The sequence below is a fragment of the Melitaea cinxia genome, chromosome 29 (genome assembly GCF_905220565.1).
Source record: "Melitaea cinxia chromosome 29, ilMelCinx1.1, whole genome shotgun sequence".
In the NCBI taxonomy this organism is placed as follows: Eukaryota; Metazoa; Arthropoda; class Insecta; order Lepidoptera; family Nymphalidae; genus Melitaea; species Melitaea cinxia.
Genome location: NC_059422.1, coordinates 5,501,381 through 5,519,206, shown reverse-complemented (window position 1 = coordinate 5,519,206; position 17,826 = coordinate 5,501,381).

Genomic DNA, 17,826 nt, shown 5'->3' with positions numbered 1-17,826 from the left:
AAAGGGTTTCTTTCAAAGTAGGTAACGTTTTTTATAAAATAGAGATGGTATATTGTGTATATTACGTGTGTCAGCTTTTTTTTACTACCTGATGGTAAGTGGTTACCTTAGACAATGGAGCTTGTAACACTAGGAGCATCGCAAGCGCGTTGCGGACCTTAATCAGGAGCTCTGGCCATCTTGGTCACCATAGGAACAACACTGCTTGAAAGCAGTATTATTTAGCTATGATCGAGGTTCTTTCTCAGTTGGGTTGCTTCAGATTTTGAACAGCATATACCTACCCGGAAGTGTTCTATTTTTAAAAAGGCTGTAAGTTCTTGGTTTCAATTATTATATTCAGTATTAATACGGTTCCTATAATGAATAAGCGTTATTAGAATTCTAGCTGGATGTAAACACATACTGAAAGCGTTATAATAATATTAATTTAATTTCTGTTTAAAAATACACTTTTTAATATCAATAACCTCTAGAATATTCTGTGTCCTAGGAAAGGAACACAAAGCAGATACGTAAATAAACACATCAGAAATATATCCCACCAAATAGATATTGTTTCGATCAATCGTCAAAATTTTTCTTGTTATTACGTAATAACGGTCTTTTGAAATATAAAAAATGAATTGAACTATTGTTTCTCAGATCACAGTACATTTACTGTAAATCAATTAAGATGGCGAATTACAAAACTCGGTAACTGCGAGCGACTTTTACAAAACGTGTTTACTAACTAAATAAATAAAAATCTCTACAACGCGGAGCCGTGACGCTAGTTAGACTAGCTGTGCCACGCGACTTCACTTTCACTAAAAATTAGCCTATGTGTTCTAGATCTCTATCTCTCTAGATCAGCTATCTACGTGGCAAGTTTCATTAAAATCGGTCCAGTAGTATTTGCGTGAAAGAGTAGGTAACAAACATACATACATCCAAACTCACAAACATTCACATTTATAATATTAGTAAAATATAAAATAGTATAACAGTTTTTACTGTACCAATAATAGAAAGCGTCCATTTTTTATTTTGATTTTCGAGTTTTCTTAATTTAATTAATTATTGTAATTTGATTCGTTAAAGAAAGACAAAACTCCTAAGAAATTACTAGCCCGTTGTGCGCAGATAGCGGTGACCCTACTTCTGCTCCGTTGGTTAAGAGTTTGACTTCCGCCCCGAGCGTGGGTGTATCTATACTAATATTATAAAGCTGAAGAGTATGTTCGTTTGTCTGTTTGTTTGCTTGAATGTTCTAATCTCAGGTACTACTGGTCCAATTTGAAAAATTATTTCAGTCTTAACTAGGCAATAAATGTATTGAGGAAGACTATATATAACATTTTAGTACATCTTTTTTCTTAACTTAACGTGGGTGAAACCGCACGGCACGTATAGTTATGTATATAATTTATATATGTAACTAGCTGACCCCGCAAATGTTGTTTTGCTATATATTTTTTTAACCCCGTTTATCCCCCCCCCCCCCTATAACTTAGGGGTATAACAAAAAGATGTTGTTCGATTTTCAGACCTACCCAATATGCACACAAAATTTCATGAGAATCGGTCAAGCCGTTTCGGAGGAGTTTAACTACAAACACCGCGACACGAGAATTTTATATATTAGATATGTATATGTGTATTTATCAAAAAAAACCACTAATCAACTGCTACCTAAAAATAGCAATAGCTTGCCTACCTTAAGAACAGACGACAGTGTGTCCATGTTAAAAATATAAAAAAAACTCCGGTCGCGTGGCGAAATTGACACACACTTTTTCTATGAATTGTTTGCTATTTTTTTTTTGAATATTAAAGATCCGGTAAAGCTTTAAAATGTTTATTATCATTCAAAAGGCAGTTCTGTGACAAATAGTTCTATAGGACGGACACGGAACCCTGGGGCGTCGTTGGCGCCCTTTTGTTTACGGAACCGTAACATAACATGCCATCTAACTATTTTATTATCTGTGTTATTATTTAATCTTAGATTCAAAACATTGAAGCAGGAGGAGTAGGTACTGTATCAAATATCTTGCTCAAATTTTTAGCAGCTGAAGAAGTAGTGTTATGTTCCCGTGGTGAGTAATGTGGCCAGAGCTCCTGGGTTGGCCACGCATTGGCTGTAGCTGACGACCTATCTCTTCAACGTAAGCTACGGTATTCGCTCACCATCACAGGAAGATATTTCCTGATGTGGCCAACTCCAATGTACTGTAATGATTAATGATAGTTTTTAAATTGCAAATAATTCTTTTAAAGTACTAGATCCATTATACCTTACATTATATATTACGAAATTGAACTCAAGACCTTACCCGCCAAGCCGTCTCGGTTCTCACGTTAAAAAGCGGCGCTTCCATGAAAACGTGACAATTTTTTTTTTGTTGTTTTTGTTGTAATGCATCAACGACGAAAACGCCTCGTGACAACTGGACCATTATTTATGATACAAATCGTTCAGTCTGATCGTCTGTACCAATGAATGAACTTAATGCATTTTATGTTACTTTTTCAATTAAGTCCAGGACCTTCCAGATATAATAGCTTTTTTTTTAAAATTTGAGTTAGGTCCATTGACTTTGCATTCAAAATATGACTAAGCATACGAATGCGGTGCGATTTTTTGAATTGAAAATATGACCAATTCTTGCAGTAAATTCAAATCAAGTATCCCAAATACAATCGCTTGTATTTATAATATTTCAATTATAAAAAATATTAAAATCGTCCCATAAACTCTGCCCGGAGAACTACGTACCTTTAAATTTATTGTGAAGTTTATTTTTATATCTAAACCTTGTTTAAAAAATAAGAAATACAGAAATACCGGAAGCAGTTATAAATTCATTTCAGAGATATTATGTAACAAAAATTGCTCGCTAGAAAACATAAGCCGTTGTATCTGTATGCATTAATTGCAGTTGGATTCGTATCCACGTCTGATCGATACTCTGCATTCCACCGAGCCATCTGATTCGTTTTTTGTCTGTTTCGACATTTTTTTCCATCTATTTTTAGTTTCTGTATTATTTCGTCCAGTCTTTCCTGAAGGCTAATGAAATTTCTATGTTTCCTAACTATCTAACTGTATATTATCTATATATCTATCTATATATTTATCAATATACACAAATAAAATTGTTCCGAATAAAGGAAATTGAAATCTATAAAATGGATTTGAATTATATAGTAACATGGGGAAAGAGGCCTAGCTGTGAGATATTACAAGCTGAAGCGATAGTAACAAATTTTCAATCAAATCAACTGAAGAATGGAAAGATGTTTTTTGTAAGGATGTATGTCGCTGTGGAGTCTACGATTTCGTTGCTAGAATACGTAAACTGGCCACTTAGTCATCATAATTCAAAATATATATTTTTTATTAAATTAGATATCGTTAATTTGAGGCTGCCCTTTATGTAGAACGTAATTTCAGCTTAGAGGAATCAGTAAGAAATCCTGCCGTTACTCGTCCAAAAGGCATTATCTTAAACATAAGATAAGGATCATTCGTTTTGGCAGAAATATTTTAACAGCAGTGAATTAGTGTGATGATTTGGGCAAATAAATAGTTTTCTTATATAAGCTTTTCGGTTCAGTTAATATTAAAATAGCTTAATCTTTAGATCTCACCAATAAAAACCATAAAGCGAACTATTAACATTTTCGATTTAACATTTAAAAAAAAAACTAGAAGAAAATATAAGCATAGATAAAAGATAGATTAAAAGAAATTTATAACAAGAAACATTATAGATAACGAGGTTCGATAGACATTAAAAAATTAGGGTCAATAGCATAACCCACTTTACGGATTGTCGGTTCGCGGGAAACGATTTCTATTTGATGTGCAAATTTTATGACAACAATAAAAAGTTATGTTTAGTTTTAGTTCAAATAGTTCTTTGAAGGGATTTTGTGCGGCCTTTATCTCTGTGTGTTATGGGATTGGAATGTTTGCTGATTATTTTTTTTTATTTGGACAAGTTTTTAATTATTTTTATTATGTATGTATGACCTGCTGTTTTGGTTTTAGATAATCATATATATTTTATCTTATAATATATAGACACTGTCGTCCGTTCTATATAACTATCACTCGCATGTCCAGGCTTCGCACGGGTATTTAAAAAAAAAACATAAATATTATTTTTTTCACTAAATTTTTTTTTTTGAAAATACAAAATAGCCTATGTCGACCGCGGATAGTGTAGCTTGTCAATAGTGAGTAGAATAGGGTCAGCAACGCGCTTGCGATGCTTCTGGTGTTGCAGACGACTATCATCATCACACCACTTCAGCCTAATACAGTTCATTGCTGGACATAGGCCTCCAAAAGGTCGAGCCAAAAATGGCGTGAACTGACTGTGTTCTGCACATAGTCACCACGCTGGGCTGGGTGGGTGACCGCAAGGCTGGCTGTCGCACCCAAAGAGAGGAGGTGGCTGTATTCTTTCTGCCGTAATCACACAGCACAGCAGACGTCTATAAGCTACGGTAATCGCTTACTATCAGGTGAGCCGTATGCTTGTTTGCCGAGCAAGTTATGTGAAAAAAAAATAAGCGAGGGAGATCAGGGGAGGGGGCAAGTGAGTAGATTTAATAGAGCAGCTGATGTAACTACATATCTGACCCAGTGGAAGAAACAAATTGATATAAATAAACATAATGACAGCAATTGTACCCTCGCTCATTAAGATTATCTAAAGCAATGAAAAGTTACTACGCAGTGGATGAATTTATTATTTGAATTTGTAACTATATAATTAAAGTAAATATTTGACTGGCTCGTTCTGTGCCGCGGGTAGTTGGTTCGATTCCCGCCTGAGTCTGGGTGTAATATTTGTATTTATAAATGTATACATATATTATTTATATGTATAATTATTAAAAAAAAAATGTTGCTAAGCGCCTAACTCGAAAATGGCTCGACCAATTCGGCTAATTTTTTTTTTTTTGTATAGAAGGTTTTAAAACTGAAAAAAATTTAAAAAAAATACTTTTTACCATTCACTTTTGACAGAATTAAGCCTGTCCACTTGTCCAGGCAGCTAGTACATATATAGGAAATGTTTCGAAGTATGATTTTTCTCTGTCTGCTAAATTTTAATGATAAAATGTGTTTGTTACCAAAAGAGACAGAGGTAGGGCACAGCAAGAAATATCCTGCTCAAAATCTGGAGCAGCTCGACACTGGGGTAGTACCTCGACCTTACAGAAGATCACAGCTAAATAAAACTGCTACTACTATTTTTAAGCAGTGTTGTGTTCCTGTTGGTGAGTAAGATGACAATCTTCTGGGAGATTTGGGATAGGGTCAACAATGCGCTTGCGATGCTTTCGGTTTTGCAGGCGTTTATAAGCTACGGTAATCGCTTACCATCAGGTGAGCCGTACGTTTGTTTGATGACCTAGTTGTAAAAAAAGAAGTAGAAAGCAGCATGAAATACTTTCTGAAAAGTGGATGAGGGAAGTACATCAAACTTATAGAAGAAAAAAGACAAAAAAAAAACAGGTACCAAGTAGTGTTGTCTTCTTCTGGTAAGTTAGGTTAGCCAGAACTTTTGAGGATGCCCTTTATTATAACAGACACGCTCGTGATGTTAATCCGCCTATAAGCTATGGTATTTGCTTATTATTAAGGTGGATTGAAAGATTTTTTTGTCACAATTTTTATATATCAAAAAAATGCGTGCGTATAAATTACACCCCAGAAGTGAAATTTCTTTGGAAAACTAATTTTTAAGTCTTGTTTATATTTATGCAAATCTAAAGTTTTAGATTTCCGTCCCAGTGCCATCGACAAAAACGTTGCCATTCTATCAAAACATTGCCGTTTCATCCGTAATTTTTTTTTCTTTATGTGCTAAAAGAAGTGTCACAAAAAAAAAGGAAAATAAAACCACTTAAGAAATATATTAGTGCAACATTTGATTCACTAATTCATTCTTCTAAAGTCTTTTATCCGTAGTAGTGGGATATGCAGAGCTCTCATAACTACAGTTTCATTAAGTTTCTTTTAAATTTAGTCAGCACAAAGTCTAGTATTGACATTAAATGCTTCACTTAAATCACCTTTGCTAAACTTAACGCGCACACATTACAACATGATAGCATTCCACACTTTTAGCGGATAAATTATGGTTAACAGCGTTATATAATACTACAGAATATCACACGGCGCTTTAGCGCTAAGTTAGAACGCGACACTATTACTCTATAACAAGCAAAAAGCACGCATCCTCTTTGACAGAGGCACTAATGTAGCGATAATAGAGTCCTAAGGAACTGATGACCGCTCTGATGTAGTGGTGGGTATGCCATGTAGGCGCATTAACATCGGCGGTTGCGTGTTCGATTCCCGATCGGAATGTATATTTGTATTTGTGCAAATATTCCTTTCTTTTGGGCGGGTGTCCTTGTGGCTCCCCCCAGCGTGCTTCGGAGAACACGTAAAGCTGTCGGTCCGTGTTGTTATCATAGGTATAATGATTGTAACTCATATCAGGGAATATATAGATAATGCAAAAGGTACGTATTTTCTTTGATTGTAGAGAAATCCAATCTTAGGAAAAATCTTTTTTATAGTTTTGTTCCTGTGGAACATAAAGTAATAGAAGAAAAGGAGCAGACGAGAACTTCAATTGATTTGTGTAATAAGGTAATAATTATATGTTAGTAAAATATTAATCAAGGTACCCGCCGCTTAAAAAGACGTAAATTAACAAAAAGCACAAAGACAAAACTAACGTAAGCAAAGTGTCTGCTCATATGTGGTACAGGTACTATCATAAATTTAGGAGCCATATCATCGGTTACTAATATAGTTTATCTAAGGCATAAGTTACCGATAGAATTATTTAGCAGGAGGGGAAAATGCCATAAAATTTTATCTGTTGGATACCGAAATAAGTTAGATAGCTTTATCAGCAATGGTGAAATAAAGTATTAGTTTGTTAATGGTAGCATAAACATCAAACAATAGGATAAAACCGCAAAAGACTAAAACTAATAAAATAATGACTAATACAAACAAATGTGCATATAATTTTATTGAACAACAGTGACGCCATGTAAAGGTAAGTCACACACAAGGTTGTTCTTCGAACCTAAATACCAACACACACATTGATAGTATTTTGTATGATTCATATATTACAGTATGGTATGATTCATACATTGTGTCTGAAAAATGTAATTGCGATTTTGTAATTTATTTTTCAAACGACAGATCTTGAAAGTGTGCGAGATATTTAAAAGGTATACTTTTATTATTTACTAGTTGATATTGCGTGTGGCTATCAAATACGCAGATCAAAGACGGGCAGCAGCGTCTTCGGCGCGACAAAGACAGCCCTGCGGTCACCAACCCAACTACTATGGCAAAACACATGAGTTCGCGCCATAATGTCTAGCACGAACTTGGGGAGGCCTATATCAGTGGACTGCGATAGTCTGAAGTGATGATATAGCGTATTTCAGATCAGTACATTTTTTCCAAAAGACTTTTTATTTTTTATATATATACTACTCAACTCAACGGTCTAGGTACTCAAACGGTCGTTTCATCCTAAAGTAGTTGCCTAATTTTAGTGTTTAAGGTTACAACAGTCCTTGTAGGTTTCCCGACCGCGTCTCAGAGAGATCCAGTTGCTATCATAGGCATCTGATAGAGAATGTTTTATTTTTTATTTATTTATTCTTAATGTACACCGACATACAGACACATATAAAGAATGATACAATACAAGATGTACAAAGGCGATCTTATCGCTATATAGCGATTTCTTCCAGATAACCTTTGGGTACTGGACACGATACAGTAGCAGCGGTTAGAAGTGTGCACGAATTAAGGAGGAAAAACCAATAATAAATAGATTAAAAAAAACGTTTATAATAGTTGGAAAATATATTTGTCAAATGTGGAAATATATCCCAGCAGCAACATATTACCCTCACCTGATGGTAAGCGTTTACCGTAGTCTATAGACGTCTGCAACACCAGAAACACCGTAAGGTGTTGCTGACCCTACCCCCAATCTCCTCCAGGAGGTACGGTCACCTTACTCACAACAAAAACACAACACTGCTTGAAAGCAATATTTTATAGCTACGATCTTCTGTAAGGTCAGTACTTCCCCAGACGAGTTTCACGAGATTTTGTACTGTAGATTTAATTATTTTGAATTATTCCAAAAGTGGATGAAGAGGCAAGTGAAATTACAATGAAATCCTAGTATCAACATTTAAGACAATTGTGTATGTATATGCATTGAAATCAAATCGTCTAAAAGACATTCCCCGCTGTTAACGTTTATTCAACGTCGATTCATATTAGAGTTTGCTTAACTTCTTTCTAACCAAATCTTTTATAAAACTAATACTTATTCACGTAACAAACGATTATACAATATTAAGCCGTATTTTAAATATAATAAGTCACAATTTCGTGTGACCAAATTAGACTAGCAAGAATTTTTCTTCACGTCAATTAAAAATAGCTACACATGACAATGTACTTTATCGTTATCGATTTAAAGTTTAAATTTGAGATATAAAGATATTTTATTTAGAAAAATGTATTTTTTCTTCTTAACATGACTAATATAGCAGTTTAATTCGTAAAAGGATTAATTTAATTCAGTTTTAAGGCATTATAAATTTAAATCTTCGTTTGTTTGAATTTAGGAGAGTTAAAAAAAAAATTAAATCTGACGTTTACGAAAGTTTTATGCTTAAATTTTAGTACATAGTATTAAGTTTTTACTTATTTAGTCTTTTTTTAATTATAATTTATAAAGTAAAAACAATAGTATATAATATTAAATCTAACTAATATACAAAAAAAGAAAGGTTGAAAGGTATGTAACACATAATATGTAATTTTCGAACATCTGAAGCAAATTATATATTTGTTCTAAATAGCGACTGTTGTTTGATTATTATTGATTCCCGTACGGGATAGATTCTTGTATTTGTAAAAATATTATTTTACGGTGTGGGGAACATACAGTTCTCATGCGTCCACTTTGCCACGGAGAGCACGTTAAGCTCTCGGTTATAGTTGCTGCACCTGATAGCGATCGTTACTAATAGTAAGGAAAATTTATCCGCTAACTCGCAATAGAGCAGTGTGTAGGATTAAGCTCTAATCCTTCCCCTACATCAAGAAAGAAATCTATGCCCAGCGGTAATATATAACTAGCTATAACGATCATTTTTAAAATATACATGTAAAACCTAAAACCGAACCCAAAATTATGGTTACCAAACCCGATTTGAAAGCTAAGCCGAACCGCTAAACCACCGTAACATATGCCATAACAGTTCCATGACCCTAATACCTCGGTCCGAATCGTTATCGACTATTCGCGACATAATCGATTTTACCGCGAACTCGATTACGATTACGTGAATCGATTAAGTTTTTATTGGTCGGTTATTTCCGAGCTGTTAGACTTCCTAATTCACCTATATTTAATGGCTGTTTCAAGGGAATGACATATTACTTAATTAACTTTTTTTTACGATTTATGTTTAATGGATAGAAGGAGTGGAGTGAGAACGTCTTAAGTCTCAAAATTAGGTTAGCTATAAGTCTCTTGTCACAGAATGAAACCTGTGTCATTTTACTTCAATATAATTGTGTTTGTAATTAAACTAAAAAACCGACTCCATTTTACATCGACAAGTATTTCAACGGAAGTAGTCGAAAAAACAGTTAAATAAATACGCATTTTTAGGAATTACTGAAAATGTACCCACTCGTCATAACTATCAAATTTAATCGGATCACATTACCCGACCAGCAGCATTAGCCGACCAAAAAAAAAATCCATAAAATCGGTACTTACCCATTAAAATGCTAAATATAAATAAATACATATCATCACATCATCATCATCACTTCAGCCTTTCGCAGTCCACTACTGGAAATGGCCTCCACAAGTTCACGCCAAAAATGGCGTGAACTCATGTGTTTTTCCCATAGTCACCATGCTGGGCAGGCGGGTTGGTGATCGCAGGGCTGACTTTGTCACACCGAAGACGATGCTGCCCGTCCTCGGTCTATGCATTTAAAAAGCTAGCTGTAGGATTGCTATCCCGCCATCGGTCGGCTTCGCTAGTTCCATGGTGGTATTAGAACTTTGCTATCCCCTAATAAAGACACATAAAAATCCATAAATATAAGACACATAAAAAACCAATTGATAGCCTCCTCCTTTTTTGAAGTCATTTAAAAATAAATTCCCGCCAAAATTATTATGAAGTCGTACAATAGGTAGGTGGTACACTTCCTCTAATTTTATTTACAATTTATTTAAAACTACTCAAACAATTATTAAAATAATTAAAGTAACAACCTCAAAAACAGAACACACACACAAAAAAATCAATAACTTCAACTTTGACTTCATAGCGTCGTAAAAATTCATATGAAAATGGAAATGAATTTGAAAAATATCGATGGAAATATTTCTTCACAAACTAAGCCAATTCCGGGCACTCGATGGTTTTGAGGGATGCGGCGTTTTTAGCGACATCCATACCGTATATAATTTACATAAGAATTATACTATGTAACATTTTTATTTAGCGTTTTTTTAGGGTACCGTAGGGTTAGTAATAATTTTTTTAAACAATATTATGACATATGTAAAGGTGCGGACTGAAATGCGGAGCCGAGTCTACGACCTTTTCACCAGCATTTTTTCTTAAACCTCTGTAAATTAGACTTCAAGTAATCTTTTGTTCTTTTTTATGCTTGGTGAATAAAAGTCTTTATTATTCATTATTATTATTATTATTATATAATTAACTCTTTAATTCATAGCTGTGGACGTTATAGGTAGGTTGAATCACTCTAAAAATATAAATAATTTAATATTTTTTTGTAATTTTATAGTCTCAAATAAGCATAAAGTTCACATGTTGGTAAGTTAACTATACTATAAACGCCTGCACCATGAGCATCACAAGCGCGTTGACGATTCTACCACCGTTGTTACCACAGCGCATTTCCCGAAGCTCTGGTTACCGTACTCACTGCAGGAACTGTGATATTCTGTAAGGCTGAGGTACTTCCCAAGATGTGCTGTTCTAGGTTTTATGTAGATATTTCCTGTTGCTGCATCGATTAATACTAAATAAATGATTACAATATTTATATTATTGTTATTAATCTGTTTGTTTGTTTATTTAAACGCGCTAATTTCAGGAACTACTGGTTCAGATTAAAAAAATATTATTCAATTGAATAGCCCATTTATTGAGAAAGGCTATTATAGGCTTTTCCCCAAATTAACGCATGTGAAACCAAGGGGCACAGCGAGTTATTTTATATACTTAAACATTAAATAGTGGTTTGTAAGACTAATTAAACAGGATTTATAATTAAAACGTAGTTACGTTAAAAAACTAGTGCTTGCCACATTGTTTACTGGGTCTATAATATGTTATGTAATGACTAAGCGGAGTTGTAACTATTAACGCAATCGATGTTTAGCAATTCCTGCTACTGACATTACGTGTACAGGGAGGAGGAGCGGAGGCAATCGAGAGGTATTAAATTAAACCACATTTACATTCTACAATTTCAAAGCTATAAACAAAAAATCAGTAAAAGAGAAGGTAAAGTTTAGGTTGATGTTTTCTGGCTTAAGGAGTGAATGGAAATAGCAGAGAGAATTAGAAGAAAGAAGGATAGGAAGAAGAAGGAAAATAGACTTTCTGAAATTTAATAAATCATTTAAAAAAACCAAATTTGTGTAATTTTTTGTGATTTTATAACGGTAAGACTAGTCGCATTCAAGCTGTAATTTACTAACTACAGGTAGGTTTAGACAGACGGCAGAAGAAGACATATATGTAAGTTGATACGTAACCCACACGTATTCACGGTTCGTACTTGACGATATTACGTAATAAAAAATATTATTAACACACACACGCGGTTGTCTGTCCCAAAGATAGGCAATTTATACTATTTTTTTTAATATAAAGATATAAAGTTACTAGCGGACCCCGCAGATGCTGTCCTGCCCGGAAAACAGCTACCAAATTTGATAATTTGCATATCGATAGCAGTACCACCTGTCGGATCCGATTGAGATAAAAATGACTCTATCTCCCAAATTTGACCAAATTATAGATGCTTACAAAACTTGATAATAATTGGTTCAGTAGTTTCGGAGTTACATACCAATAGCAGCACCACCTATCGATATTCGATTTACAATTGAGATAAAAACTACTATATCTTCCAAGCTAGACCAAATTACAGATGCTTGCAAAATTTTATAAAAATTGGTTCAGAAGTTTCGGAGTTACATACATTTAAATTTTCACTGTTAACACTCACCTCTGCAATCTTTATTGGGGATGATTTATCATAAAACCCGCTCATTGATCATTTCTACATCACATAGAGAAAATTCCTACCAAATTTGGAGTCGATAGGAGCTATAGTTTAAAAACGGGAATTTTCCATTGTTAACGCCTCCACAGCCCCAACTTGTGGGTAGAATTTCTTAAAATCCATTCTTAACTGATCTTTACTCGGCAAAAGGAAGGAATATTCCTACCAAATTTCAAGTCTCTACGTATTATGGGTCTAGAGATATCGTGATGAGTCAATATAAAGGTGGAAATCTCATATATAATCTATCAACCCCAATTAAACCCCCATAGCGGTGGGATATCACAAAATCCGTTCTTAGCGGACGTGTACTAACTATAATAATAATCTACCTCCCTGCCAAATTTCATCTTTGTCCATCCAGCGGTTTTTGAGTTCTCGTGATGAGCGAGTCAGTAACCTTTCTCTTTTATATATATATAGATAGATAAATATATACATTATATTTATGTTGTATATGTCTTTTATACATAATATTACAGTGTTTAAGATCAATCATCCGGCAAGGACACTGTAAATTTTGCATTTTAATTTTGTTATAATTTTTAATAGAATTCAAAGTTACAAATATAAATATAGTTTATTTTGGTTTATAATTAAATAACAATTTTTTTATATAAAATTATTTGTTATATTTAAACTCGGGCTAATATTAAGCACATATATATTATATATACATATATAATATTTAACATAAGAACATGAGTCACGACATAAAAGTTAACAAAATAAAACTAGCGAAATTGTTGGAACTGTACGTTTTACCCAGACTTTTCGGGAATCGAGCCCACAACCCCTCCCCAGATGTAGATTTTTTAATCGACTTCAAAAAAAGGAGAAGGTCCTCAATTTGACTGGATTTTTTATGTGTGTGACCTCATAACTTTTCATTTGGTGGACCGATTTTGATGATTCTTTTTGATCAATTATCACTCATTTAATTTTAATCGAGATCTGAAAAGCGCTTTTTGAGTTATGTTAAACGATGCGATGATGAACTTAACTGTTTTTTCTTCCACCTACGTTTTATTATTGCTGCATGCCAGCCATATAATTGAATTCGTTTTTATTTGCAAGCAAACACAATTATTTTTTAAAGATGATATTATGCGGCATATATCTTCGTTTGTTCTAAAATTATGTTACTTATTAACGCTAATTATTTCTATATCTATAACAATACCAAGCAAAGGAAGTAGACAAAAGCGTTTGCCTGGAAATTATTCTTTGAAGCAAAATCGCGGGCAAGAGTTAGCCCTGTAATATTTGTTCAAAAACAACAACGTTAAAACAAAATAAATACCGCATATAAATTAAACAATTTTCGACCTAAACTTAAAAAGATAAAGTTTAAAATTCTTTACATTAACTCTAATATTCCATTCCATTCTTACGTTCTAAAATTTTTTAATTTAAACTTTATTTCCTTCTACTAAAGTTGGAAATTGTACGCATTTAAATTTAGAATGCTTTGTCTATTTCTGTGCAGACGATTTTCACCCTTATCTATAATGGATTTAAGGACATATTGTCTTAAAGTATACAGTTAGGTAAATTATGCTTGGATATGCGGATTTGTTAGAAGCACAAACTCCGCAAGAATTAGACGTTGACCGGTTAATGTTGGACTAAAGTGTTAGCCTATTTTAGTTCCATTAAAGGGCTTAACTTTGAACAATATATAATAAATTTATAAGTGAGCTCGCTCTTTATATGACTTTTTAGGAAATTTTGGCCAGCAAGCCACCTGCCCACAAAGGTACAGCTCACCTGATGGTAAGCAATTACCGTAGCCTATAGACGCCTGCAATACCAAAAGCATCGCAAACGCGCTGCCGACCTTACCCCCTAACCTCCCCAAGAGCTTCTTCATCTTACTCACAACAGGAAAATAGGATTATTTAGTGTGATCTTCTGGAAGGTCGAGATACTTCCCCGGATGGGCTGCTCCAGATTTTGAGCAGGATATTTCTTGATGTACAGTGCTACGTGAGGATCACAAAACTACTTACTGGATAGCAGTACTATTTAGTTGTGATTTTCTTTAGAGTTGAGATAATTGCTCCGAATTGCTTAATAGGATCTCTGTAAAAATTCTAATAAAATTTCAAACTCCCATCAGTTTAGGCTGACATTGATAATTATGTCAGTTGTGACGTTGTCCTCTATATAATTACATACGATAAATCAGCACAATTCGCAATTTTTCTTCGCTGTTATGAAATGAACAGAAATGAATCAGCCAGTAAACATGTAATTGTTGGACAAAAACCACTCCTTTACACGAAAACGGTCTGAAATTAGTCAAGGTTGGTTCAGCGCATAATTTAGAAGTGTAAAGATTGTTATCTGATGTTTATTGCAACGACCAGGACTAATATATTTTACGTTTCCTCTGACTCAGTGTGAGAGTGTGAGACCTACGAGAACAGTCACCATACTAGAAATACATGCATATGTTTATCTTGCATAGTCTTCTCCGATGGAATCCAAGTCGACATAAAAGGGGATTATACGGAATAAGATTTGCAATAATAGGTGTAAATTAAACCACAATGCAAAAAAATCAGAAAAATGTAATAACTATCAACATGTATATGGTCTATAAAACATTTTGTCAGGTACGGGGATTGAATTTGCAACCTCTACCGCACCACTCACCTGCCGTGACCACTGCTCCAGCTTATCGTCTAACACATGGATTTTCAAATTATTTTGGTCAAAAAACATCTTTTCCAAATAAAAGAGATCACCATTAGCTAAATTGCTTTATAAATCCCATCCATATATATTCGTTTTGGTTCAATTTAAAAACTTCGACCATGTCAAAAGTATTCCATAAAAAACCAGTGAGTTTGGATATCAGCTGTGAGTGAAACTGCGGGCGAATGCTAATCTACAAGCTACTGTATATAAGTATAATATAATCAGATTTCCTAACTAAATACAGATAAAATATTTGTTATCACAATGTAAAGTTATGTGTTTTCGATGTTTCCCACAGGGCGGTGTTTTTGAGGCTCGTAATGTGAACAAATGACTAATATTTGACGGGATACGCTTTGACACGCGTTTGTAGTTATATCGGTTTGTTTGCGCGTTGTGGTGAGTGCATTCGATACATATTTTTTTTTTGTTTTTGTGGTGTACTCTTTAACAAACAATATAAAACCTGTGGATTAAAAAATGGGGAATGAAAATGTTGGAAACAGTAACGCTGAGGAATGACATTGAGGTCTGAGAGAAAGACGCGCAATGTCTCTTACGAGAAATAAATAAATATACTTTTGAATATCCCGGTAATCATACTTAAAGAGTAGCCTACTAAGGCTTCAGTCGCGTGTCTAAACTGACATCGATATATTCATAATAAAATATAGGGCGCTAGGAAGTTTGCCACATCAGTTAGTTAAGGATGCATTGATTAGGGTAAATTGAAAAGTAATGAGGTTATCATAAAAATATTTAATGCATCAAAAAACATTTTAGACGGGATTCCAGTAGAAACTTTAAATAAATATTTAAAAAAAGAAGAATATTGCTAGCCAGCGGACCCTTTCTGTAGCAACAATCAAATAACACATTATGTGCAAAAATAAAGTAATATTGTTTTTTGCCAAATAGTCAATTGACAATCAATAAAGTCAGTTGATAATCTAACAAAATACTCTATCTATTCCAGTAGTTATAACTGTTTGCTCCTGTAGTAAAAAAAAGTGCAAAAAATGATATGAAAAGGTGCGTTTTTTGTCTATGAACGCAGTTATCAAGACAGGTAGTAGTAGCCTTGAGAAGGGTATTATTGTCATTTTTTTAGTATAATACCCTAAAACTGTTATTTTTTTACACTTTCAATTCTAATTAACCATAAATAAATGTGGTATATTTAATAAGAATAACATTTGTATATCAAAAATTTTGAGATTTGAAACAAAAGTGGAGCGATACAAATTGTTGACGTTACTTTCACCCGAGCTTCTATGTATACAGCCTATTCAAATGTTTAATTGTAAAAAAGCGAGCTTAGTATAAGTTCACTTTTCATTAGATACTTTTAGAGTTTGTAAGAAATAACCATTGTTAAAGATAAAATCAAAAAATATAATAATCATAGTGTAATATAATGTTTTATGTTATAGTAACTGATCTGACAGATCCACTTTCTTGCTAAGTGCTTAACATGTACAGATTAGGTTTATGAAATTTTAGGTTTTATTAAATTTTACAGTTTTTACGCAATTTTTTTATGTTTCCATTGCGTAAAAACTGTCAAAAAAAGTATTAGAAACTTAAAAAAACAGCCATATTGATTTAGCCGTTCTTGAGTTTTGCCCTTATTAACAAATTTTCCCGATTCATTTTTTATTGAATTAATTATTATTATATAATTATTACTATAAATATATCTCTCATGTTAACTAGTACAATATAACACAATATCATCACAGCATAACATAATAATTAGATTCATACTCATACATAGAAATAATAATGCAATTAAAACATTACTATCGCTGTTTTGTATTTCGTACCTCAACTATTATTATGGCTGTTTTCTCTAAAGTATTTATTTATTCATTTTATCTGAGACGATGGCCATAACTTATGATTACATATTAGTATGAAAAATCAATCTTATATATAGTGTTAGTTAATAATAATATAAAAACAACAAATATACAGAGACAAACAAAGTATATTGTATAGTATCAAATACACGTGCAATAGCGCGAGTACTCTCGGACACTCCTCGATGACACTACAGACACGTACGGGACGAAAATACGAGGAATTGTGTCCGGTAAAATAATGTACAAGCATTGTTTGATGATGATAACGGACATACTCGTATGTACTTAGCATATGTACATAAGGCATACATTATAACTGCGGAGGTTCTTGCAGATTATTCTCAGCAGAAACGTTCCGAAACAACGGTAGCTTTACTTCAATTATATTTTGTTGAAATCGAATGAGGTTTTAATTTATAAAATGACAATTTAAAAGAGTTATCACAGATTTTTTTTAAAGAGTAACTGCGTAATTTTCAGCCGATTTTCTCTGCAGAATCTATATTCATAATCGGCGGTAGTTTCACATTGTCTTTAATTTGTTTAATAAAATGAATATAATTTTAATTTGAAAAATGACGATTCCAAAGTACATTTGAAGGCTTGACAAAGTAATTTTTTGATTCAATATAAAAGTATTTTAGTTTTAAATATATACGAAACAGAGGTATTAGTTAGAGTAGGTACTGTATATAGTCAATATGTATTTGTGGGCATTGAAATTTTTTTCATAGAAAGGAAGAATGATATAGAATTAATAACGACTAATGAAAGTCGATTATTATTGAATATATAATTATATTTATCACTGTTCAAAAGCGTGAAATAAATATA